The following is a 27,376-nucleotide window of genomic DNA, read 5'->3' on the forward strand; positions in this document are numbered from 1 at the left end:
TGAACGGGACTGGGTGTGAGTTAGGACACGGGGCAGTGAGCACAGGGGGTGATGGGTGAACGGGACTGGGTGTGAGTTAGGACACGGGGTAGTGAGCACAGGGGGTGATGGGTGAACGGGACTGGGTGCAAGTGAGGACACGGGGCAGTGAGCACGGGGTGATGGGTGAACGGGACTGGGTGTGAGTTAGGACACGGGGCAGTGAGCACAGGGGGTGATGGGTGAACGGGACTGGGTGCAAGTGAGGACACGGGGCAGTGAGCACAGGGGGTGATGGGTGAACGGGACTGGGTGCGAGTGAGGACACGGGGCAGTGAGCACAGGGGGTGATGGGCGAACGGGACTGGGTGTGAGTTAGGACACGGGGCAGTGAGCACAGGGGGTGATGGGTGAACGGGACTCGGTGCGAGTTAGGACACGGGCAGTGAGCACAGGGGGTGATGGGTGAACGGGACTGGGTGTGAGTTAGGACACGGGGCAGTGAGCACAGGGGGTGATGGGTGAACGGGACTGGGTGTGAGTTAGGACACGGGGCAGTGAGCACAGGGGGTGATGGGTGAACGGGACTCGGTGCGAGTTAGGACACGGGCAGTGAGCACAGGGGGTGATGGGTGAACGGGACTGGGTGTGAGTTAGGACACGGGGTAGTGAGCACAGGGGGTGATGGGTGAACGGGACTGGGTGTGAGTTAGGACACGGGGCAGTGAGCACAGGGGGTGATGGGTGAACGGGACTGGGTGCAAGTGAGGACACGGGGCAGTGAGCACAGGGGGTGATGGGTGAACGGGACTGGGTGTGAGTTAGGACACGGGCAGTGAGCACAGGGGGTGATGGGTGAACGGGAGTGGGTGCGAGTTAGGACACGGGGCAGTGAGCACAGGGGGTGTTGGGTGAACGGGACTGGGTGTGAGTTAGGACACGGGGCAGTGAGCACAGGGGGTGATGGGTGAACGGGACGCAGTGCGAGTTAGGACACGGGGCAGAACGCTTTGGCCGAGCTGAAGTGAAGAGGGTGGGAGGCCAGCCAAGAGAACGTTGGAATAGTTGAGTTTAGAGTTAACAAAGGCATGGTTTGAAAAACTAGCAATATGTGCACTTTATGGGGCAAGAATTCTCCAGGAAACAATTTACTTGACATTTAGACACCAGATTCAGGAACTTCCGTTTGCTCATCAATGGATCAAGAAACTCACCTACATTACTCACAGGAAGCGACTGTTCCCCCGAGGGGGGGGGGGGGGGAAGCAAGCGACCGGACCCCTGGGGAGGCGGAGGGTCAGCAACGGGCCCTAATCCCTCTCTAGTCTACAGAGCGGATTTGTACAAATTCTGATGATACAAAATTAAGCGATTTGGCAAACAGTGAGGAGGAGTGGAAAATACTCCAGGATGACAGTTAGAGGAATGGCCAGACAGGTGGCAGATGCAGTTTAATGTAGGCAAGTGAGGCGCAATATATATTGAGCTTTAAAAAAGGACTGGGAGTATACGCTGAATGGAAAGACTCTGAAGAGTGCGGATGATCAGAGAACCAGGGATTCAAATACATCATTCGTTGAAAGTGCGAGTGCAGATAAAGTTATAACAAAGGCCAGTAGCATTCTGGGCTCCTAACAGGGGCACAGAGTACAACAGTAAAGAAACATGTACACAAAACATTACTCAGGCCACAGTTAGAGACTTGGTGCAGTTTTGTGCCCCATTACAGAAAGGAGATTAAAGCCACAGCGAGTGTAGATTCACCAGGGATGGAAAATGGAGCTCTGAGGAGAGACTGGAGATACTGGGACTGTTCCCACTGGAACAGAGACGAGAAGAGGAGATTTGATAGAGCATTTTAAAATTAGGAAGGGTTTTGATAGAGAAAGCAGTCTTGCCCCAGCACTCTGATTAGGGAGTCAGTGATCATCAATTTAAGTTGCGACCAAGAGGGTGAGGTTAGGAGAAATGTTTTTACAGAGAGGGATCTTGGAGCACAGAATCCTTTACCATGGAGTGGCTGAGACATTGCAGCTTTCACGGGAAAGTTTAAAAAAAAAATTGAATACAGGGAGGAGAGAGCAGGGCAGTGGGATTAGTTTGGGATTGATACAGGGCTATGAGAGAGCGGGACAGTGGGATTAGTTTGGGATTGATACAGGGGTATGGGGAGAGAGCGGGGCAGTGGGATTAGTTTCTGATTGATACAGGGCTATGGGGAGATAGTGGGGCAATGGGATTAGTTTGGGATTGATACAGGGCTATGAGAGAGCGGGGCAGTGGGATTAGTTTGGGATTGATACAGGGCTATGGGGAGATAGTGGGGCAGTGGGATTAGTTTGGGATTGATACAGGGCTATGGGGAGAGTGGGCAATGGGAGTAGTTTTGGATTGTTCTAGCAAACAGCTGGCACAATGGGCTGAATGGCCTCCTTCTGTTCTGAAAACCCCCATGATTCTGTGCAGTGCAGTGTACTTAGTGATTGAACTGCTTGAAGTAGAATTAACCAACACCATCTCGTAACAATGGTTTCATGATTGACCAGAACACTACATAATTTGTCGAGGTTCCTTTTGAAACAGGCTCCTCAATTTCCTGGAATCCCCATTGAAGGGTGCATGGAGCTAAGATACAGGCCACAATGATCGAACTGGATGGCAGAACAGGCTCAAGGGGCTGAATGGCCTCCGCCTGTTCCTATGTAGGTTCTATATCCAGAACTGCTCTTCCTGTTACCCGGATGATGTGATCCTGTCTCCCGGATGATGTGATCCTGTCTCGGGTATTAATCCAGAGTGATGTGCCAGTCTTGGAGACCAGCTCAGGATTGATGAAGTGTTTGATCATCAAGTTTCACCTTTCAGCGTATCCAGAGTTTCCCCAACGTAGACACAGCCTGTCATAGAATAGTCCAACACAGAAGGTGGCCATTTGCCCATCAAGTCTGCACCAGCTCTTTCGAAGAGCGATCCAGTTAGTCCCACTCCCCCTGCTCTTTCCCCAGATCCCTACAATTATTTCTCCTTCAAGTATTTATCCAATTCCCTTTTGAAAGCTACTATTGAATCTGAATCCACCGCCCTATCAGGCAGCGCATTCCCGATTCTACCACTCGTTGCATTAGAAGGTTTTTCCTCATGTGGCCTCTGGTTATCGACCCTTCAGCCATTGGAAACAGTTTCTCTTTATTTACTCTATATCTAAACCCTTCATGATTTTAAACACCTCTATCTATTGTCCCGGGGCCAATATTTACCCTTCAATCAAGATCACTAATACAGATTATCTGGTCATCACATTGCTGTTTGAGAGAGCTTGCTCTGCGCAAACTGGCTGCCGCACTTCCTACATTACAACAGTGACTACACTCCAAAAGTGCTTCATTGGCTGTAAAGTGCTTTGGGACATCCGGTGGTCGTGAAAGGCGCTATAGAAATGCAAGTCTTTCTTTCCATCAAAACTCCTCTGACCCTTCTCTGCTCCAAGGAGAACAAACTCAGCTTCTCCAGTCTATCCACGTAACTGAAGTCCCTCATCCCTGGAACATTCTAGTAAATCTCCTCTCTTCAAAGCCTTAATGTAGAAGGCTTTCGATAAGGTCCCGCATAAGAGATTAGTGTGTAAAGTTAAGGCACATGGGATTGGGGGTAAGGTACTGACTTGGATAAAGAACTGGTTGGCAGACAGGAAGCAAAGAGTTGGAATAAACGGGTCTTTTTCCGAGTGGCAGGCAGTGACTAGTGGGGTACCGCATGTAATCTCCAAGTTTGCAGATGACACAAAGCTGGGTGGGCGAGTGTGCTGTGAGGAGGATGCCGAGAAACTCCAGTATGATTTGGACAGGTTGGGTGATTGGGCAGAAGCAGTATAATGTGGAAAAATGCGAGGTTATCCACTTTGGTGGCAAAAACAGGAAGGCAGATTATTATCTGAACGGCAATAGATTGGGAGAAGGGGAAGTGCAACGAGACCTGGGTGTCCTTGTGCACCAGTCACTGAAGGTAAGCATGCAGGTGCATCAGGCGGTTAAGGCGGCAAATGGTATGTTGGCCTTCGTAGCGAGAGGGTTCGAGTACAAGAACAAGGATGTCTTGCTGCCTGCTCCTATCTTCTATGTCTATGTAATTATTAAATATTCCTGGTTATAAAGTGTTCAGGAAAGAAAAGGAGGTGGGGTGGCAGTATTGGTTAAGGAGAATGTTACAGTGCTGGAGAGAGAGGATGTCCTGGAGGGGTGAAGGAGATAATCTATTTGGTTAGAGTTAAGAAACAACAGAGGTGTCATTACACTACTAGGTGTATTCTATAGGCTGCCAACTAGTGGGAAAGATATAGAGGAGCACATTTGCAGAAAAATTAGAGAGGTGCAAGAACTAGACTAGTGCTAAAGGGGGACTTCAACTATCCTAATATAGACTGGGATAGTAATAGTGTAAAGGGCAGAGAAGGGGAAGAATTTCTGAAGTGTGTTCAGGAGAACTTTAGTGATCAGTATGTTTCCGGCCCAACGAGGGAGGAGGCATTGCCGAATCTGGTTCTGGGGAATGAGGTGGGTCAAGTGGAGCAAGTTTCAGTAGGGGAACATTTAGGGAACAGTGATCATAGTATCATAAGGTTTAGATTAGCTATGGAAAAGGACAGAGAGCAATCTAGAGTAAAATACTTAACTGGAGGAAGGCCAATTTCAGTGGGATGAGAACGGATTTGGCCCGGGTAAACTGGAATCAAAGATTGGCAGGCAAAACTGTAATGGAACAATGAGCTGCCTTTAAAGAGGAAATAGTTCAGGTACAGGTCGAGGTACATTCCCTATCGGGGGAAAGGCAGGGCAACTAAAGTCAGGGCTCCCTGGATGACGAAACAGTTAGAGAATATGATGAAGTAGAAAAAGAGCCCGTGTGACAGATGTCAGGTTGCAAATACACCTGAGAATCAGGCTAAATATAGAAAGGGCAGAAGTGAAAAGAAAATAAGAGGGGAAAAAGAGGGTATGAGAATAGAATGGCAGCCAACATAAAAAGGTAATACGAAAGTCTTCTACAGGCATATAAACAGTAAATGGGTAATAAGAGGGGGGGTGGGGCTGATTAGGGACCAAAAAGGAGACCTACGCATGGAGGCAGAGGGTATGGCTGAGGTACTAAACGAGTACTTTGCATGTCTTCACCAAGGAAGATGATGCTGCCATAGACATAGTAAAGGAGGTGGTAGTGGAGACACTTTATAGGATAAAAATTGATAGAGGTATTAGAAAGGCTGGCTGAACTTAAAGTAGATAAGTCACCAGGCCCCGATGGGATGCATCCTAGGATGCTGAGGGAATCGAGGGCAGAAATCAGAGGTACTGACCATAACCTTCCAATCCTCCATAGATACAGGGGGTGGTGCCAGAGGACTGGAGAATTACAAATGTTACACCATTGTTCAAAAAAAGGGTGTAAAGATAAACCCAGCAACTACAGGCCAGTCAGTTTAATCTCAGTAGTGGAGAAGCTTTTAGAAACAATAATCAGGGACAAAATTAATGGTCACTTGGACAAGTGTGGATTAATTTAAGGAAAGCCAGCACGGATTTGTTAAAGGCAAATCATGTTTAACCAACTTGATCGAGTGTTTTGATGAGGTAACAGAGGGTTGATGAGGGCAATGCGGTTGATGTGGTTTATAGGGATTTCCAAAAGGTATTCAACAAAGTGCCACATAATAGGCTTGCCAGCAAAGTTGAAGCCCATGGAATAAAAGGGACAGTGGCAGCATGGATACGAAATGGGCTAAGTGACAGGAAACAGAGAGTAGTGGTGAACGGTTGTTGTTCGGACTGGAGGAAGGTATACAGTGGTGTTCCCCAGGGGTCGGTACTAGGATCACTGCTTTTCTTGATATATATTAATGACTTGGGCGTGGGTGTACAGGGCACAATTTCAAAATGTGCAGATGACACAAAACTTGGAAGTACAGTGAGGACGAGAGTGATAGACTTCAAGATGACAGACAGGCTGGTGAAATGGGCGGACACATGGCAGATGAAATTTAACGCACTGTGAAGTGATATATTTTGGTAGAAAGAATGAGGAGAGGCAATATAAACTAAAGGGTACAATCCTAAAGGGTGCACGAACAGAGAGACCTGGGGGTATATGTGCACAATCATTGAAGGTAGCAGGGCACGTTGAGAAAGTGGTTAAAAAGGCTTACGGGATCCTGGGCTTCATAAATAGAGGTATAGAGTACAAAAGTGTGGAAATGATGATGAACCTGTATAAAACACTGGTTTGACCCCCAACTGGAGTATTGTGTCCAATTCTGGGCACCGCACTTTAGGAAGGAAGTGAAGGCCTTAGAGAGGGTGCAGAAGAGATTTACGAGAATGATTCCAGTGATGAGGGACTTCAGTTATGTGGATAGACTGGAAAAGCTGGGGTTGTTCTCCTTGGAGCAAAGAAGATTGAAAAGAGATTTGATAGAGGTGTTCAAAATCATGAGATCAGATAGAAACTGTTCCCATTGGTGGAAGGGTTGAGAACCAGAGGACACAGATTTAAAGTGATTGGCAGAAGAACCAATGGCAACATGAGGGAAAAACTTGTTTACTCAGCGAGTGGTTAGGATCTGGAATGCACTGCCTGAAAGGGTGGTGGAGGCAGACTCAATCTTATTTTTCAAAAGGGAGTTGGATAAGTATCTGAAGGAAAAAATTTTGCAGGGCTCCAGGGAAAGGGCGGGGGAGTGGGAGTAGCTGAAGTGCTCTCGCAGAGAGCCGGCACGGGCCGAATGGCCTCCTACTGTGTTGTAACCATTCTATGATTCTATAAATTATTAGCAGCCATTGCAACACGGAGTGTGGTCAGCTCATGCTCACTAACCCCCACATCTGGCAATACAGCTATTTACAGACAAATGCAGACCCCTTTGACAAAGTGCAAAGCAGCTTAACACATCCACTGATAATTTGACATAACACATTAAGCACCTTCAGGAAATGCTACAAACTCGCACCCCAACAAGAGATTTGGGGGGGGGGGGGGGGTGGGGGGCAAGAGTCAGATTGTACCTAAAGTTTGTAAGAGTTCTGATAGAAGGAGTTAAATTCCAGGGAGCTGGATAAACTAATCAATAAATTCCTCACTGGGTTTGGAACCTCTTCTTGATTGATGACTTCCAGCCACCATTCTCCTTCACTTCAAATGAGAAACATCGAACACAAAAGCCTCTCTGCTCTCACTCAGGCCCCACTAACCACTTGTTATTCACATCCTGATCTGTCCCATTCATTAAGGGATTGGTCACCAGTGACTGCAAACAGCTGGCTATATGACAACAGCTGGACATGTCAAGGTAGGCTCAACCAGCTCCAGAATTCCCTCCCTAAACCTCTCTCTCCCCCCTCCTTTAAGATGCTCCTTAAAACCTACCATTTTGACCAAGCTTTTGGTCACCTGTCCTGATATCGCCTTATGTGGCTCGGTGTCAAATTATGTCTGATAACGTTCCTGTGAAGCGCCCTGGGATGTTTTACTATGTTAAAGGTGCTGTGTAAATACAAGTTGTTGTTATCTTCAGCTTCCACAGGTTCCTACACCGTGCAGTAGTGCATTCTGGAAAGATTTCAAACTAGTTCCAATAACCATAAACCAAGAAAATTACAACACTAATGATGTATTATCAACATTCTCCCACCTACGACATTGTAGTTGTTACGTTACTGGACTAATAATCCAGAGACGCGAATTCAAATCCCACCAGGGCAGTTTCAGAATTTAAATTCAGTTTATAAATTCAAATAAAAAGCCGGGATCAGTGAAAGTGCGCACGAGGCTGTCGGATTGTCGTTAAAAACCCCAACTGGTTCACTGACGTCCTTTAGGGAAGGAAATCTGCCGTCCTTACTCGGTCTGGGCCTATACGTGACTCCATTCCCACACCAACGTAGTGCCCTGACGGGACCTAGCAAAATACTCATTTGCATCAAACCGCAATACAGAAGTTCAAGGCGGCTCACCACCACCTTCTCAAGGGCAACTAGGAATGGGCAATAAATGAGCGATGCCCACATCCCAAGAACGTATCTCATGTCTGAAGCACTGGTTTGTTCCATCTTTGTGCATGAACAGCAATGCACTTAAAGACATTAGAACAGTACGCTACCCTAGTTGCAGTTACTCTACTACAGGACTGGAAGCAACTGAACGATTCTGTCTATACATGGTTAATATATCCCAGTAAGCGAGTGTGATTCAGGCCAGAGTACCACAGGATGATGGCGGCATGTGGAATCACACCAAATAACCAGTCTCAACAATAACTTGCATTTATATAGTGCCTTTAACGTAGTAAAACGTCCCAATGTGCTTCACAGGAGCGATTATCAGACAAAATTTGACACCGAGCCACAGAAAGGGTATATTAGGACAGGTGACCAAAAGCTTGGTCAAAGAGGTAGGTTTTAAGGAGCTTCTTAAAGGAGGAAAGAGAGGTAGCGAGGCAGAGGGGTTTAGGGAGGGAATTCCAGAGCTTAGGGCCCAGGCAGCTGAAGACACGGCCACCAATGGTGGAGCGATGGAAATCAGGGATGGGCAGGAGGCCAGAGTTGGAGGAGTGCAGAGATTGGAGGCTTGTGGGGCTGGAGGAGATTACGGAGATAGGGATACACTGTACTGCAATCGGCACTGGCTATGGAACACTTGAGCTGGCAACAGGAACTAGATGTTCTACAAGAGACTTTCAATTAAATTGAACAGCATTATGCTCTTATTGGTACAGTAGCACAGTGGTTATGTTACTGGACTAATGATCCAGAGATGCGAGTTCAAATCCCACCACGGCAGCTGGGGAATTTAAATTCAGCTAATTAAATAAATCTGGAATAAAAAGCTAGTATCAGTAATAGTGACCATGAAACTATCGGATTGTTGTAAAAACCCATCTGGTTCACTGATGTTCTTTAGGGAAGGAAATCTGCCGTCCTTACCCGGTCTGGCCTATACGTGACTCTTAACCACCCTCTGAAATGGTCTAGCAAGACACTCAGTTGTACACAACCGCTACAATAAGACGGGCTGCAGCGGTTTAAGCTCACCACCTTCGAGGGCAATTAGGGCTGGGCAACAAATGCTGGCCTTGCCAGTGACGCCCACATCCCGAGGATGAATAAAAAACATTAATGTATTCCATCAATCACAAGGTAGCTCGAGCGGAGGAAGACCGTTTGACCCATCTCATCTATCCAGAAACAATCTACAGTTCTCCCTAATCGCAACAACCAACTGTTTCCTAAATAAATCCATAGTCTTTGCCTCCTGACCCGACTCCATGGGTTAATCAATCAGTTGTGCTGATGACTCTGAAATTCGCCTTGTCCCAGTTTGGAACCTATGACCCATGTTCCTACAATCATGGTTTAGTTTGAAGTACAGTTGTGGATCGGCCCTTTTCGATACTATTTAGGGACATTGGATTTGCTGGATGAAGAAAGACCAAGGTCCACCTAGTTCACCTCCTACCATCCTGGTAATCTCATGATCCAACGATGGTGGGAGTTGTTGACAACAGACCTAGACAGTAGGCGATGAAAACCCCAATGGTGGAGCGCTTTGGGAACCAGGAGGTCCAAAGTCACCTGTTCCTCCCCAGGAGCATTTTCAGTGTTCAGGGCAGCAGGACACCAACATCAGAGTGTCTCAGCACCCCGCGACCTCCCCCGCCACCCGCCCGTGCTTACATTGTCAAAACTGGCTCCTCGACCCCGATGGCAGAATGTTAGGGCCGCACTTCCATGGGCCCACCATGCCGTCCCGAGAGGAGTGTCGAGCTTATTAAATGAAGGGAGCCCGGGTTCGGTTCTATGGGCTGCACGCAGTGTAAAAGCCCTTTCACCAGCTGTGCCTGAATTTCAAGTGCTCACCGCTAAAGAAAGAACTTGCATTTCTCCCGCGCTTTTCACAACCTCCGGGTGTCCCAAAGCGCTTCACAGCCAATGATGTCTTTCTGAAGTGTAGGCACTGTTGCATTATAGGAAACAGCAGCACTGTTACATAGAATCGATAGACAGAAACAGGCCATTCGGCCCAGCTGGTGTTTATGGTCCACACGAGCCTCCTCCCACCCTATCAGCAGATCCTTCTATTCCCTTTCTCCCTCATGTGTTTATCCAGCTTCCCCGGAAATACATCTTTGCTATTCGCCTCAACTACTCCCTGTGGTAGCGAGTTCCACATTCTAAACAACTTGCATTTATATAGCACCTTTAATGTAGTAAAACGTCCCACAAGGCGCTTCACAGGAGCAATCAGACACAATTTGACACCAAGCCACATAAGGAGATATTAGGACAGGTGACCAAAAGCTTGGTCAAAGAGGAAGGTTTTAAGGAGCGTCTTAGAGGAGGAGAGAGATGTAGCGAGGCAGAGAGGTTTAGGGAGGTAATTCCAGAGCTTAGGGCCCAGGCAGCTGAAGGCACAGCCACCAATGGTGGAGTGATTATAATCAGGGATGTGCAAGAGGCTAGGATTGGAGGAGGGCAGAGATCTCGGAGGGCTGTAGGAGGTTACAGAGATGGGGAGGGAGCGAGGCCATGGAGAGATTTCAAATTCAAGGTGTTGCCAGACCAGGAGCCAATGTAGGTCAGCGAGCACACGGGGTGATGGGTGAACGGGACTGGGTGCGAGTTAGGACACGGGGCAGTGAGCACAGGGGGCGATGGGTGAACGGGACTGGGTGCGAGTTAGGACACGGGGCAGTGAGCACAGGGGGCGATGGGTGAACGGGACTGGGTGCGAGTTAGGACACGGGGCAGTGAGCACAGGGGGCGATGGGTGAACGGGACTGGGTGCGAGTTAGGACACGGGGCAGTGAGCACAGGGGGTGATGGGTGAACGGGACTGGGTGCGAGTTAGGACACGGGGCAGTGAGCACAGGGGGCGATGGGTGAACGGGACTGGGTGCGAGTTAGGACACGGGGCAGTGAGCACAGGGGGCGATGGGTGAACGGGACTGGGTGCGAGTTAGGACACGGGGCCGTGAGCACAGGGGGTGATGGGTGAACGGTGTGAGTTAGGACACGGGGCAGCAGACATTTGGATGAGCTCAAGTTTATGGAGGGTGTAAAATGGAAGCTTGGTTAGACCACAGTTGCAGTACTGCGCACAGTTCTGGTCTCCATATTATATTTTACCAATCTCTGGGTAAAGAAGTTTCTCCTGAATTCCCTGTTGGATTTATTAGTGACGATCTTATATTCATGGCTCCTAGTTTTGGACTCCTCCACAAGTGGAAACATCTTCTCTACGTCTACCCTATCAAACCCTTCATTATTTAAAAGACCTCCATCAGGTCACCCATCAACCTTTCCTATTCTATTGAAAAGAACCCCAACCTGTTCAATTTTTCCCGATAGTTATAACCTCGCTGTTCTGGCATCAAGCTCACCTCATCTTCCGATTAGGCACTTTACAGCCTTCTGGACTCAATATCGAGTTCAACAATTTCAGATCATAACCTCGGCCCCTATTACATTTTTACTTATATTTTTTATCCACACCTTTGTTTTGGCCCTTCCCCCCCCCCCTTTTTTTCTCTGTCCCACATGGCAGCTGTCTCCCACTCTGCCAGCGCATTTCACACCTAATCTGAGCTGTCTTTTGTCTCCACTGTCCGATCACCATCTCGTCTGGTTTTGAATACCTCTTAATGTCTCTTCACTTTTGTTCTCTCCCAGCCTGGCCTCTTAATCTATTTCATTTCCTGTGCTTCTTTAGTCTTGACAAAGGGTTTTCACCTGAAACGTTGACTCTAATTTCTCTCCACGGATGTTGCCTGGCCTGCTGAGTTTTTCCAGCATTTTCTGTTGTTATTTCGGATTTCCAGCATCTGCAGTATTTTGCTATGGTCATAAATCTTTGCTGCAGCTTCTCCAGTCCCTCGATATCCTTTTTATAATATGCAGACCAGAGCTGTTCACCGTGCTCAAAGTGTGGTCTAACCAAGGTTCGATACTTCTCTGCTTTTCAATTCTATCCCTCTAGAAATAAACCCCAGTGCTTTGTTTGCATGTTTTAATGTTCTACTATAGTTATGTCAAATTCACACTTACATTTCACTGTTGTTGGGATCTCTCATCCCCACCTCACTACTCGTTAAAGTGCTTTCAGCCGTCTGGTCACCAGACCAATGGATTCCTACAATGCCCGTGTGTCACTCTGGGAAATCGATACGGCCTCTTTGTGAAGTGGATTAAATCTAATCATCAAAGGAACAACAACAGTTCTGGCTCATTGCATCATCTGTCATCCAAGCCCATTCCATCATTCCAACATCTGCTCGCTACGCTAAGCCCGACTGGTTACAGTCCAACAAAAGGCAAGAGGGGCTCACACCTGGATTGCAGCGGTTGCTGACAACTCATTAAACACACAAATACTGACAAGATTTTTTTTTTTTTTTTATAAAAATGACTAGTATTAAGGATTCGGAGACACACACACACCTACTCTGTGACGGAGTTGTGAACAAAACAGAAGTCGATAGATTTCTGACTAGTAAGGGCATCAAGGGATATGGCGATAGGGCTGGTGAATGGAGTTGAGGCAGACGATCAGCCATGATCTCATTGAATGGCGGAGCAGGCTCGAGGGGTCGAATGGCCGATTCCTGCTCCTATTTCTTGTGTTCTTATAAACCAGCGTCACCGATGAGGTGACTAGGGTTCCAGTGCAATAGTGGAGAAGTTTTCAAACTAAACACACCCAACTGCACCATTAGTGTCCTTCGTAACGAGTCTCATGTCCGGAGAGAGTATTCAGAGTGATCTTAAAATTCTCATCCTTCTTTTCAAATCCCATCATGTCCTCACCCCCTCCCTATCTCTGTAACCTGCTGCAGCCCTACAACCCTCCGAGATCTCTGCCCTCCTCCAATTCTGGCCTCTTGAGCATCCCCAATTTTAATCGCCCCACCAGTGGCGGCCGTGCCTTCAGCTGCCTGGGCCCCAAGCTCTGGAATTCCCTCCCTAAACCTCTCCGCCTCTCTCCTCCTTGAAGACACACCTTAAAACCTACCTCTTTGACCAAGCTTTTGGTCACCTATCCTAATATCTCATGTGGCTCAGTGTCAAGTTTTGTTTGATAATCGTTCCTGTGAAGCACCTTGGGATGTTTTACTACATTAAAGGCGCTATATAAATACAAATTGGTGATCAAACACCTATTGCCTGTAGGTCAATCACTGATGGTCATGAGGGGACCAATTTACAGTATACTGTCCTGAGTGTGCCGTACAAACACACTCCGTGAAATCACACCGAGTCTTTCAGAGAATTGCTGGGTAAATCAAGACCATGATGCCTCTTCCATTTGGTGGGGACTCTCTCTCTCTCTGCGGGCCACAGTCCTCACTCTGCACTGAGTTAGCAGATCTCAGCACATCAGTGATGAGGACGATGGCAATTGTCTTCAGAGGCCCTGAACTAGAGAGGAGGGGGAAGGTTTTAAAGATGGTAATGTCTGATCTCCAACCAGTGGCCCATTAAAGATACACCTGTAGACAACCGTAATAGACAGGTCCAAGTCTTTCCCGTGATCTGGAACGTGCTGCCTGAAAGGGCGGTGGAGGCAGATTCAATAGTAACTTTCAAAAGGGAATTGGAGAAATACTTGAAGGGGAAAAATTTACAAGGCTGTGGGGAAAGAGCCGGGGGGAGTGGGACTAATTGGAGAGCTCTTTCAAAGAGCCGGCACAGGCACAATGGGCCGAATGGCCTCCTCCTGTGCTGTAAGATTCTGTCAAATAGGCTGCCGACATCGACAGTCAGATGTTGGATGGGCCCAGTGTCCATGGAGACGTGCGCCAGAAGACTCAGTAGCCTTGATATGCCAGTTAGCATTATTTTAACGCCAGTGCTAACCAATGTTCCCTTTGTGTTGCGTGGCCGCGCCGCGGTCAGGAGGTCCCGCACAGCCAGCTCACCGGCTATTAAACAGCAAAAGCGCGCATGCGCAGGAATTTGAATGGGCCACGCACACACAAAGAAAATGAGAAGGATCATTGGTGCAAACCCATTTATTCCAATGCCAGAAGTTTCCAGTACAGAGGAAGGCCCTTCAGCCTATCGTGTCTGTGCCAGCTCTTTGCTAGAGCAATCAAACAGATCCTAATGCCCCCCCGTATCATCTGCTTCAACTAATTATCCAATTTTCCCTTAAAAGATACAACGGTCTCTGCCTCAACCAATCCCTGCGCAGACTGCTTGCCAGTTTCTTAAGGGAAAAACTGCATGTGCACAGACGTTTAAAGGGGCCCCACACGCACAAAAAATTAGAGGGACCGGTGCTTCCAAACCTTCACCAATGTAAGCAACGCACATTTATCCAAACTCGGTTTCCCATCGGTTAACCAACTTTCCACCGACGACGCTACATTTCCTCATATACCATAGGTCTGAGGTTTTCCAACAAGCCCCAAGAGTCACCTTATTGAATGTCTTCTTATACACATCTACTGGAACAGGGGGAGGCCATTCAGCTCTTCGAGCCTGTTCTGCAATTTAATCAGATCATTGCTTTTTTAAATTATCCGTTCCTGGGATGTGGGCATCGCTGGCAAGGCCGGCATTTATTGCCCATCCCTACTTGCCCTCGAGAAGGTGGTGGTGAGCCGCCTTCTTGAACCGCTGCAGTCCGTGTGGTGAAGGTACTCCCACAGTGCTGTTAGGGAGGGAGTTCCAGGATTTTGACCCAGCGACGATGAAGGAATGGCCGATATACTTCCAAGTCAGGATGGTGTGTGACTTGGAGGGGCACTTGGAGGTGGTGATGTTCCCATGCGCCTGCTGCCCTTGTCCTTCTAGGTGGAAGAGGTCGCGGGTTTGGGAGGTGCTGCCGAAGAAGCCTTGGCGAGTTGCTGCAGTGCATCTTGTAGATGGTACACACTGCAGCCACGGTGCGTCGGTGGTGGAGGGAGTGAGTGTTTAAGGTGGTGGATGGGGTGCCAATCAAGCGGGCTGCTTTGTCCTGGATGGTGTCGAGCTTCTTGAGTGTTGTTGGAGCTGCACTCATCCAGGCAAGTGGAGAGTATTCCATCACACTCCTTACTTGTGCCTTGTAGATGGTGGAAAGGCTTTGGGGAGTCAGGAGGCGAGACACTCGCCGCAGAATACCCAGCCTCTGACCTGCTCTTGTTGCCACAGTATTTATGTGGGCTGATCTGTATCTCAACTCCATCCTCTAGCCTTTAATACCCTTGCCTAACATTTGTTTGGCCAGTAAACGCCAGTTTAATGAACAGTCGCACTAAGCAGCATTGATCAGAAAACCTAGGTCAAAATTTTCAGGAGAAAAGGGGCGAAAGAAAATGGGCTTATAATAAGTTGTTGCACAATTGTGTGCACGGAGGCTCTGCGGAGGATATACAACTAGAACTGCATTTCCACAGAAAGTCAAATCTAGTTTGATGCAATTTCCTCACGGTGTATCACCAGATCTCACTTTCTTCCTGACTTGACCAATACTGGGGCGGCCATTGCTCTTGCATTCCATTATTGTCTGTGCTCACTCCACTACATACAGCAAGTTTCTTTTTGCATGGGTTCCCGGTTCGGCAACGCCTCCATTTTAAAATTCTCATCCTTGTTTTCAAGTCCCTCCATGGCCTCGCCCCTCCCTATCTCTGTAACCTCCGCCAGCCCCACAACACTCGAGATCTCCGCGCACCTCCAATTCTGGCCTTTTGCACATCCCCCGATTTCCATCACCCCCACCATTGGCAGCCGTGCTTGGGCCCTAAACTCTGGAATTTAATTCCTAAACCTCAGTCTCCCCACCAATGTTCCTTTTTGCCTCCGGATCGTTCCAGGGTCCTACGCATCCTGGAATCGACGGTCCATAACTGCTGTAGGGGGGCATCTTTTACCTGGTTTACCTGCATCTGGTTCACCGGCTTCTAAATAGGAAAAACCGCCCATGCGCAGTGTTTGGAATAGGCTGCACGGCCCCTTAAAGGGACCACGCACCCAAAAAAATCAAAGGGAACATTGCTCTCACCCTTGGAGATGCTCCCTGAAGCCTCCCGTAGTCATCTGTTTTAATAGCTGATGTGGCTTGATGGCCAATTTTGCTTGATAATGGTTCTTGTGAAGCACCTTGGGACGTTTTACTACTTTAAGGGCGCTATATGAATACAATTTGCTGTTGTTACTGGGAGGGGAGCTGCACACACTGATTTGGAGCTCCGTGACTCACCTGGGCAGGAGAACTGCAGCTTGATCCAATCAGCATCATCAAGCAAGTGCCAGACTAGAAACTACAACAGCTATGAATGCACCAAGTGCTTGATGTTCAGGTGCTAAATACGAGCCAGTTCCTTGCAAAACACCAGGCTGGGCAGATGTACAGTTGTCTCCTGCGATTAACCCCCACCCCACTCTGACAACTGTCAATCACCTTCAACATCCATCAAAGGCACCCTGACCACACCCTGACACTGACAGCTGTCAGTCACTCAGTCAGCTGGGACTGCTCTCCCCAGCCAGGGAGTATACAAAGCGGACATGCCTGCTGAAATGTTTAGCTTAATAAAACCTAACGCACAGATTACCAACAACTACCCAAAGTAACAATGGGGAAAGTTTCTAGACTGAAAAACAAAATCAAACCTATGGGGCAAAAATAAACAACAGTAAACAGATCCCAGAAATGCAACAATGCATGCGTGAGACACACACACACAGCTTGTGGAATCCGGATGCACGGTTGATGTTGGCAGTAAAACACCTGCAAAAAAAAAACCCCAAACCGAATGAATGAGCCGAGCGGCCGGGGCTGGGGCCGGGCAGGAGGCTTTGATGGGCCGCCGCTGGGATACAGTAGCAGCTGGAGCGGTGTAGCGAATCCACACCAGCCCGCAGCTTCCTCGCCCATCTCCCCCTGCCCTTTAAATCAAAACGCCGCAACCTCACTGACTCGACCGAAATCAAGCGCTCAGCACCGACCACCGCATCTCCAATCTACCGGTGCATTGAAATTCAAATTAAACCCAATTCAGGATGTAATTAGGGATTTAAAAAAATGTATATATAGACAGAAAGCTTCTCGACAATATGCAGCACCTCAATTTCTAACTCAAACAGATCCAACGTTCCTTTTTGAATAATAAGGAAGCAAAACGCTGCGGATGCTGCGAGTGAGAATGAGCAGGTCAGGCAGCCTCTGTAGACAGCGAGCCCGCGGATGCTGCCGGACCGGCTGAGCATTTCTCAGGTTTTTATTCCAATATCGGTCTCACTAAAGTGAGCCAGCCGCCTCACTCCCCGGTCTGTCTGCGGCTCAGTGAGTGAGTGGGTCTACCGATTCTCCACAATTCACTTCAATATTTTTTTGTGTGATCAGAACTGGGCCATACCCATTTAATAAACAGAAACATTGCAGCAACAAAAATCATTATTGGTTTCGGTTTTTTTTACAACTTTTTCCGAGCGCTGAACATTTGCTAATTAACGTTTTAAAAAAAAATAAAACACGTCGCTGGACCATTTAACAAATGCCACATTATCAATTGTTATTGACATACACTGCAAACACATTTATAATAAACTGCTAACGGATTTATATACATTTGCAAACGGATTTCTAGGCATTGCAAATTTGCAAGAGGAGTGCTGCTGAGCTTGTGCAGTGACATGGTTTTATTTCCCAGCCGCTGGGGCGTTACCCGCTGCTGCCTTGACTTACCAGAAACTGCAAATAAGGAAGAGAGGGGGGAAAAGCCGCAATCAGTCGCAGATAGAGACACAAAACATAGCAGTGCTGGGCAAAGTCTGGCTGCCTCTTCTTGTCCTCCTGCGGCTTAATTCTCACTTAATTGCAGCAGTTGCTGTGTTTGCAGCATGAACAGCGGCAATCAATGGCGCTTCCTCTCTCTGTCTCTGGCGGTGTCTCCGGCTCCCACTTTGAAAAGTTGCTGCAGCGAAACCAGCCCACACATCAAGTTAGTCCGACCCACGCGCCCAGCCCCGCCCACTCCACTCCGCACCAACCTAACCTGCTGGCTCTCCGCTCATTGGCTGGGCCGGCCCCACGGCGGCACCGCCCCCCACGCCCAGAGTTCCGCCTCCCCATTGGTCGTCCGCCCCGTCCATCATCCGTCAAATCACAAAACTCCACGGTTGTGGGCGGGGTTACTGGTGGAATGGAACTGGTGATTTCCCCCCACACAAGCAAGACAGATTAGAGGAGCTAAATTTATAGTTTTTGTTAAGGACAAGCTTGGGTTTTTTTTTTTGGGTCCGTTGGTTGGCGCTTTGTGTTAGAATGGTCAAGGGGGCAGGCGGAGGTGAAGGACAGCTCACGTTGCCGTCGGTGGGGCCTGAGGGCAGGCGCCCGCACTGCCCGACGGGAGTTGTAGTCTGTCTGCCGATTGGCCGGACGCAGCAAGCGGCGCGGGGAACTACAGCTCCCGGCGGGCGGCGCCGCCTCACAGCCCGGAGCGGCGGCCGGCCGTCTGGTTGCTAGGGAGAGCGGTGGCAGCGGCCCGGTGGAGGCGAGAGCGGCCGGGGGTGAGTAAGTGAGCGAGCGGCAGCCCGGGGGAGAGTAAGTGAGCGAGCGGCGGCCCGGGGGAGTGCGGTGGGGGTGTGGAGATGGAGGGCACCGTTGTCGGTGAGGGACCTGATCGCCCAGGCTCGCTCCACACCGTTGCTAGGGAGCGCCGCACTGTCGGAGGGGCAGTACTGAGGGAGCGGCGCACTGTCAGAGGGGCCGCACTGTCGGAGGGGCAATACTGAGGGAGCGCCCCACTGTCGGAGGGTCAGTACTGAGGGAGCGCCCCACTGTCGGAGGGTCAGTACTGAGGGAGCGCCACACTGTCGGAGGGGCAGTACTGAGGGAGCGCCCCACTGTCGGAGGGTCAGTACTGAGGGAGCGCCACACTGTCGGAGGGGCAGTACTGAGGGAGCGACGCACTGTCGGAGAGGCAGTACTGAGGGAGTGCTGCACTGTCGGAGGGGCAGCACTGAGGGAGCGCCGCACTGTCGGAGGGGTAGTACTGAGGGAGCGCTGCACTGTCGGAGGGTCAGTACTGAGGGAGCGCTGCACTGTCGGAGGGGCAGCACTGAGGGAGCGCCGCACTGTCGGAGGGGTAGTACTGAGGGAGCGCTGCACTGTCGGAGGGTCAGTACTGAGGGAGCGCTGCACTGTCGGAGGGGCAGCACTGAGGGAGCGCTGCACTGTTGGAGGGGCAGCACTGAGGGAGCGCCGCACTGTCGGAGCTGCCGTCTTTCGGATGAGGCATTAAACCGAGGCCCCGTCTGTCCTCTCAGGTGGACATTAAAGACCCCATGACACTATTTCGAAGAAGAGCAGGGGAGTTCTCCTTGGTGTCCTGGCCAATATTTATCCATCAATCAGCATAACAAAAACAGATTATCTGGTCGTTATCACATTGCTGTTTGTGCGAGATTTCTGTGCACAAATTGGCTGCCACGTTTCCTACATTACAACAGTGGCTACACTTCAAAAAATACTTTGTTGGGCGTAAATGTGCTTTGGGATGACCTGTGATCGTGAAAGGCGCTATATAAATGCAAGCCCTTTCCTTTATTGGTAGATTCCTGGCAACTGTTGTATTCTCTAATCTGAGCACCACTGGGCTCGGACGAGGTGATGCGCTATCAATTACTCATAAAAGACTGAGAGTTAGAAGAGTAACTAAAGGCTTTTATTAACAACAGAATGGAGGTCTGCCTCGAGTGGTCGACCGGTCCAGGATACCAAGGGCTGGGGAGCAGTCACCTTTATACTAGGACCTGTGGGAGGAGTCAGCCGAGGCATGTACACAGTGGAATACAAACAGGACAAACAGGAATACAAACAGTGGTTTACCACATTCACCCCTTGTTTAAAATTGAGTCCGGCGGGGTGAAGTGTATTAAAAGTTAGTGTATTGGAGTCTCTCCGGAGGTCTTGTCTGCCGCTGTGATCTGCGTGGCGACGGCAGGGGTAGTGAAGTTTCCGGCGTCGAGTCCAGCGTAGGCTGTGGCACAGGCATGTTGTCCTCGTAGATGTCGAGCGGGTCGCGGGGCCCAGGCCTGCCGTCTGCTGGGGCTGGATATCGGATCGTGGGGGGGGGGTGGTAGTGGGTAGTGGGTTACTGCGGCCCCCGAGGGTGCAAGGTCTCTTATGGAGACTGTGTCCTCCCGCCCGTCCGGGTATGCGATGTAAGCATACTGGGGGTTGGCGTGGAGGAGGTCGACCTTCTCGACCAGGGGGTCCGTTTTATGGGTCCTCACGTGTCTTCTCAGTAGGACCGGCCCTGGGGACGTCAGCCATGGCGGTAGCGATGTCCCCGATGTGGACTTCCTTGGGAAGACAAACATTTTCTCATGAGGGGTGGCGTTAGTGGCAGTGCAGAGCAGTGACCGAATAGAGTGGAGCGCATCGGGGAGCACATCCTGCCAGCGGGAGGTTGGAAGGCCCCTAGACTTTAAGGCTAGCAGGACGGCCTTCCAAACTGTCGCATTTTCTCTTTCCACCTGTCCGTTCCCCCGGGGGTTGTAACTGGTGGTCCTGCTTGTGGCAATACCCCTAGTTAGCAGGTACTGACGGAGTTCGTCGCTCATAAACGATGAGCCCCGGTCGCTATGGATATAGCTGGGGAAGCCGAACAGGATGAAGAGGTTGTTCAGACATTTAATGACCGTGGCACTGGTCATGTCCGGGCAGGGGAAGGCGAACGGGAAACGGGAGTACTCATCAATAATATTGAGGAAGTACACATTGCGGTCGGAGGAGGGGAGAGGCCCTTTAAAATCAACGCTCAGGCGCTCGAAGGGGCGAGTGGCTTTTATCAGGTGGGCCCTGTCTGGTCTATAAAAGTGTGGTTTGCACTCAGCGCAGACTTGGCAGTTCCTGGTCATGGTCCTGACCTCCTCAATAGAGTAAGGCAGGTTGCGGGCCTTGATGAGGTGGAAGAACCTGGTGACCCCCGGGTGGCAGAGGTCATTGTGGAGGACCCGTAGTCTATCGATCTGCGCGCTGGCGCAGGTGCCACGCGATAGCGCATCCGGGGGTTCATTTAGCTTCCCGGGCCGGTACAAGATCTCGTAGTTGTAGGTGGAAAGTTCGATTCTCCACCTCAAGATCTTGTCATTTTTGATTTTGCCCCTCTGCTTGTTGTTAAACATGAAAGCAACTGAACGCTGGTCAGTGAGCAGGGTAAATCGTTTTCCGGCCAAGTAGTGCCTCCAATGACGCACAGCCTCCACAATCGCCTGGGCCTCCTTCTCAACAGCGGAGTGTCTGGTCTCCGGGCCTTGGAGGGTTCGTGAAAAGAAGGCCACGGGTCTCCCCGCCTGATTGAGGGTAGCGGCCAGGGCAAAGTCGGACGCGTCGCTTTCCACCTGGAAGGGGATGGATTCGTCCACTGCGTGCATGGTGGCTTTGGCAATGTCCTCCTTGATACGGTGGAAGGCTAAGCGGGCCTCTGCCGTCAAGGGAAAAGAGGTGGACTTGATCAGCGGACGGGCCTTGTCCGCATAGTAGGGGACCCACTGGGCGTAATAGGAGAAAAACCCTAGGCACCTCTTCAGGGCCTTGAGGCAGTGGGGCAGTGGAAGTTCCATAAGGGGACGCATCCGGTCGGGGTCGGGGCCGATGACTCCGTGTTCCACAACACAGCCAAGGATGGCGAGGCGGTTTGTGCGGAATATGCACTTCTCCTTGTTATATGTCAGGTTTAGGAGTTGGGCGGTGCGGAGGAATTTTTCGAGGTTTGCGTCATGGTCCTGCAAGTCACGGCCGCAGATGGTCACATTGTCCAGATATGGGAAAGTGGCCTGCAACGCATTTTGATCTACCATCCGGTCCATCTCCCTTTGGAAGATGGAGACCCCGTTGGTGACGCCAAAGGGAACCCTAAGGAAGTGATAGAGGCGGCCGTTTGCCTCAAAGGCAGTGTACTGGCGGTCCTCAGGGCGGATGGGGAGCTGGTGGTACGCTGATTTCAGGTCAATGGTCGAGAAGACGCGGTACTGCGCGATCTGGTTGACCATATCAGCTATACGGGGGAGTGGGTAGGCGTCCAGCAGGGTGTAGCGATTTATTGTCTGGCTGTAGTCGATGACCAGGCGCTGCTTCTCGCTGGTCTTAACGACCACAACCTGGGCTCGCCAGGGGCTGGTGCTGCCCTCAATAATCCCTTCTTTCAGGAGCCGCTCCACTTCGGTTTTAATGAAAACCCTGTCCCCGGCACTGTATCGCCTGCTCTTTGTGGCGATGGGCTTACAGTCGGGGGTGAGGTTAGCAAACAGTGGTGGGGGGGTGACTCTGAGTGTGGAGAGGTTGCACCTGGTGCGCGGCGGGCAATTTGGAAGCTGCTGGCTGCGGACTGTGAGTGGGGGTAGGGGTCCACCGTACGCCATCGTAACACTTTTAAGGTGGCACTGAAAATCTAACCCCAGCAGGACGGCAGCGCAGAGGTCAGGCAGGACCAGAAGTTTAAAATGATCGTACACGGTCCCGTCTACTACGAGTGTCACCACGCAGTAGCCGCCGATGTCCGCCGACTGGGACTCGGAGGCCATAGAAATCCGCTGTTGCGCAGGCAGGACTGGGAGAGAGCAACGCCGCACCGTGTCGGGGTGGATGAAGCTCTCCGTGCTCCCAGAGTCAAAAAGGCAGATTGTATCGTGACCATTTACCTTAATGTCCATTGTGGAACTGGCCAGTTGGTGCGGTCTCGCTTGGTCCAGTGTAACGGATGCCAGCGTAGGGGTCGGTGTGTCGCTGCGGGTATCAGATGAGGCGGTGTCGGGGGCCTGCTGCGTCCCGGCTGTCGTCCAAGATGGCGGCGTCCATGATCCCCATGTGGCTGGAGGCGTCCAAAATGGCTGCTGTACCGGTGATTCGCACACGGCCGGGGAGGTCCAAAATGGCGGCCCGCATGGCCCACACGCGGCGCTGCTGGGGTTCGGGGTGGCTTTGGCCCTGCAGACGCTAGCGTAGTGTCCCTTCTTCCCGCAGCCCGAGCAGATCGCGTTTTTCGCCGGGCAGCGCGCTCTGGGGTGTTTTGCCTGGCCACAGAAGTAGCATTTCTGGCCTTGGGGCACTGCTGTCTGGCCTTGGGACACTGCTGCGGTAGTTGGGCCGTTGTTGGGGTGTGGCTGGGGTGGCACGGCGCTATGAGGCGGTCCTACCGTGTCCCAGGCTGTCATTCCCCGCGGCGTCCACGGTGCAGAGGAGTAGGCATCCATGCCCTGGTAGGCTGCATCCAACGATAGTGCGAGTTCAGAGGCCTTGTTGAGGTCGAGGTTACTCTGCTCCAACAGTCGCTGTCGTGTGTAATTGGATCTGTGGCCCGCTACAAAAGCGTCCCGGATAAGTTCCTCTGTGTACACGGCGGCCTTTACATCCTTACAACCACAGGCCCGGCCAAGCACAGACAGTGCCTGAAGGTATTCCACGGTCGATTCCCCAGGTTGTTGTTTACGACTCCCCAGGAGGTGCCTGGCGTACACTTCGTTCACTGGGCGCGTGTACTGGTCCTTGAGGAGCTTGATAGCATCCGCGTACGAGGTCGCGTCTTGGATGACCGAGTACACTCGGTGGTTCACTTTGGAGGTCAGGACATCCAGTTTGTCCTCGTCCGATTTGATTGCTTCGGAGGCGGTCAGGAATTTTTCGAAACACTTAAGCCAGTGAGTAAACTTGGTGGATGAGTCCGCCTCCCGATGATCTAAGTCCAGGCATGCTGGTGTGAGGGTCCAGGCATGTACACAGTGGAATACAAACAGGACAAACAGGAATACAAACAGTGGTTTACCACACGAGGGAAATCAGCCAGTGTCCCTGCTTCTGATCATTAACAAGTGAGCCTGATAAAAAATGTTTGTGCTTGGATGTCAATAAGAGCAGGATGGGGCTGAAGTGTGACACATAACCCTTGATAACCTTACCGAACAAAAATATTCTCACACGTGCGGAATGGCAAAGTACTGAAGGCCACCCGCTACCTCTGGATCCGTACCTAAGCAAGTTGGGAGTGCATCCGGATGGGAGGGGAGGGAAGAAAATTGGAGAAGGAAAGCCAGCTTTGCCTGTTGTGGCCGTGTGGCAGTATTGAAGCATTTTTGGCTCTGTTGTAATGTTATTGGTTTTGTTGTTTCTGGAGACACTTGGCGCACACACAGCGTTAAAATGCGGTTCATTTACAGACAGGGCGCAGTCCTGTGATATGTAGACATCAGGACAAGGGAGCAGTAAAGGATAGATTGTGGCGGAGCCACCAAAGGACTCAGCGATTGTACATAATTCCTTTAACAGCAATGTAGTTACTGTCTGTGCCTGTACCTTTAATTACACTTTGACTGTACAATGTCTAGTTACCTTTACAGCGTGGTTTCAACGTGATGACGTCATGCCGTTAGTCACGTGATGCCCCGATGGCGGGAAGAATGTGATGGCCCGGCATAGCCCTCACTCTACCATTACCATCAAGCCGGGAGATCAACCCTGGTTTAATGAAGAGTGCAGGAGAGCATGCCGGGAACAGCACCAGGCATACCAAAAAATGAGGTGTCAACCTGGTGAGGCTATAACACAGGACTACTTGCATGCCAAACAATGGAAGCAACATGCAATAGACAGAGCTAAGTGATCTCACAACCATCGGATCAAATCAAAGCTCTGCAGTCCTGCCACATCCAGTCGTGAGTGGTGGTGGACAATTAAACAGTTAACAGGAGGAGGAGGCTCCAAAAATATCCCCATCCTCAATGATGGTGGAGCCCAGCACGTGAGTGCAAAAGACAAGGCTGAAGCGTTTGCAACTATCTTCAGCCAGAAGTGCCGAGTGGATGATCCATCTCGGCCTCCTCCTGAGGTCCCCAGCATCACAGATGCCAGTCTTCAGCCCATTCAATTCACTCCACGTGATGTCAAGAAACAGCTGAAGATACTGTAAAGGCTATGGCCTAGAAATTCAGTGGCCTGCGCCACCAGTTTGCGCCCAAAGAGGACTTTTGCGCCTCTGGCCACAACCACCGTGATATTTAGCGGGGCGCTAATGGCGGCGTTAGCCTGTAGCGCTGTGCCGCCACCGATGACGTCATCGGTGTGCGCAGTGCCCTGCTATCGCCCCGCTGGCCATATTTGGTCGCGCCCACCTCCTCTGCGCCGGCTACAAACAGCGACCGGTACACGGGCCTACCTGTGGCGGTAGTGGGGCGAGTTAAGGTGGAGGGGCGGCCGCCTGCCCACTGCTCCGTCCCCGGCCTCCTACACCCCCCCCCCCCCCCCCCCCCGCGGCATTGCCGGCTGTTTCCCGAGAGCCCGGCACTTCTCCTTGGTGCCGGGCTCATTTGCCGGCACTCGCGAGCGGGGATCGCGCTGTTGCAGGCACCTCCCCCTTAACAGTGGGAGGAAGGCCTGCAGTACCGCAGCGTGCCATGCCGCAGCGTGTGGCGCTGCGGCCCTTAGCGCGCCGATATTCAGGGTGAGCGCCCCGAGCGGGACGCCGAAACCCTTGTTTAGCGGCCGGCTTCCACTTGGGGCGCTGAAACTGAATATCCCGATGGCGCAAGTGGCTCCGCGCGCAGCGGTAATTCTGGCGCCCAGGCGAGCTGGGCACCTCAAACTGAATTTTTAGCCCTATGGGCCTTGACAACATTCCAGCAATAGTACCGAAGACTTGTGCTCCAGAACTAGCTGCGCCCCTAGCCAAGCTGTTCCAGTACAGCTACAACACTGGCATCTACGCGGCAATGTGGAAAATTGCCCAAGTATGTCCTGTCTACAAAAAGCAGGACAAATCCGACCCGGCCAATTACCGTCCCATCAGTCTACTCTCAATCATCAGCAAAGTGATGGAAGGTGTCGTCGACAGTGCTATCAAGCGGCACTTACTCAGCAATAACCTGCTAACTGACGCCCAGTTTGGGTTCCGCCAGGGTCGCTCAGCTCCTGACCTCATTACAGCCTTGGTCCAAACATGGACAAAAGAGCTGAACTCAAGAGGTGAGGTGAGAGTGACTGCCCTTGACATCAAGGCAGCATTTGATCGAGTGTGGCATCAAGGAGCCCTAGCAAAACTGAAGTCAATGGGAATCGAGGGGAAAACTCTCCATTGGTTGGAATCATACCTAGCACAAAGGAAGTTGGCTGTGGTTGTTGGAGGTCATTCATCTCAATCACATGACATCACTGCAGGTGTTCCTCAGGGCAGTGTCCTAGGCCCAACCATCTTCAGCTGTTTCATCAATGACCTTCCCTCCATCATAAGGTCAGAAGTGGGGATGTTCGCTGATGATTGCACACTGTTCAGCACCATTCGAGACTCGTCAGATACTGACGCAGTCCGTGTCCATATGCAGCAAGACCTGGACAACATTCAGACTTGGGCTGACAAGTGGCAAGTAACATTTGCACCACACAAGTGCCAGGCAATGACCATCTTCAACAAGCGAGACTCTAACCAACTCCCCTTGACATTCAATGGCATTACCATCGCTGAATCCCCCACTATCAACATCCTGGGGGTTACCATTGATCAGAAACTGAACTGGACCAGCCACATTAATACTGTGGCTACAAGAGCAGGCCAGAGGCTGGGAATTCTGCAGCGAGTGTCTCACCTCCTGACTCCCCAAAGCCTTTCCACCATCTACAAAGCACAAGTCAGGAGTGTGATGGAATACTCTCCACTTGCCTGGATGAGTGCAGCTCCAACAACACTCAAGAAGCTCGACACCATTCAGGATAAAGCAGCCCGCTTGATTGGCACCCCATCCACCACCTTCAACATTCACTCCCTCCACCACCGGCGCACTGTGGCTGCAGTGTGCACCATCTACAAGATGCACTGCAGCAACTCGCCAAGGCTCCTTCAACAGCACCTTCCAAACCCACAACCTCTACCACTTAGAAGGACAAGGGCAGCAGACGCATGGGAACATCACCACCTACAAGTTCCCCTCCAAGCCACACACCATCCTGACTTGGACCTGTATCGCCGTTCCTTCACTGTCGCTGGGCCAAAACCCTGGAACTCCCTTCCTAACAGCATTGTGGGTGTACCTACACCATATGGACTGCAGCGGTTCAAGAAGGCGGCTCTCCACCATCTTCTCGAGGGCAATTAGGGATGGGCACTAAATGCAGGCCTAGCCAGCGACGCCCACATCCCATCAATGAATAAAAAAAACAAAAAAAAACGTCATGGCGTCAGTCTTCTGACCAGAGGATCAGTCCTCGTGGAGCCCTCAGGGAGAGTCGACCTGTAATTGATGTGTTCTAGAAGTTTCCAGTTTAAACTCGTTTCATTTCATTAAAGTTCATTATTTTAATTGCCTGAGTCGAACTCAGTCTTTTCGATCGGAACCTCCGTTCCTACATTGGTGACCCCGACTTCTACGAACGATTT

At 50.8% G+C, this 27,376-nt stretch overlaps 2 protein-coding genes across 7 annotated transcripts in view; one reads left to right on the forward strand and one right to left on the reverse strand.

Annotated features, from left to right (window-relative positions):
- hrasb (HRas proto-oncogene, GTPase b) overlaps positions 1-17,965 on the reverse strand; it is a 102,482-nt gene extending 84,517 nt beyond the window's left edge. For both annotated transcript variants that reach the window (XM_086008396.1, XM_086008397.1), the window contains exon 1: positions 17,698-17,965. The gene's annotated coding sequence lies outside the window, so the exon portion shown is untranslated. The remainder of the gene's footprint in view (positions 1-17,697) is intronic.
- A 236-nt stretch (positions 17,966-18,201) lies between these two features.
- lrrc56 (leucine rich repeat containing 56) overlaps positions 18,202-27,376 on the forward strand; it is a 235,646-nt gene continuing 226,471 nt past the window's right edge. For 4 of the 5 annotated variants that reach the window (XM_086008398.1, XM_086008400.1, XM_086008399.1 and 1 more), the window contains exon 1: positions 18,202-18,521. The gene's annotated coding sequence lies outside the window, so the exon portion shown is untranslated. Of the gene's footprint in view, positions 18,526-27,376 lie in introns of all 5 variants that reach the window. The other variant, XM_086008403.1, reaches the window with a different exon arrangement.

Source organism: Somniosus microcephalus, chromosome 15 (assembly GCF_052327205.1).
Source record: "Somniosus microcephalus isolate GS21.2 chromosome 15, FLI_Smic_1.0, whole genome shotgun sequence".
NCBI lineage: Eukaryota > Metazoa > Chordata > Chondrichthyes > Squaliformes > Somniosidae > Somniosus > Somniosus microcephalus.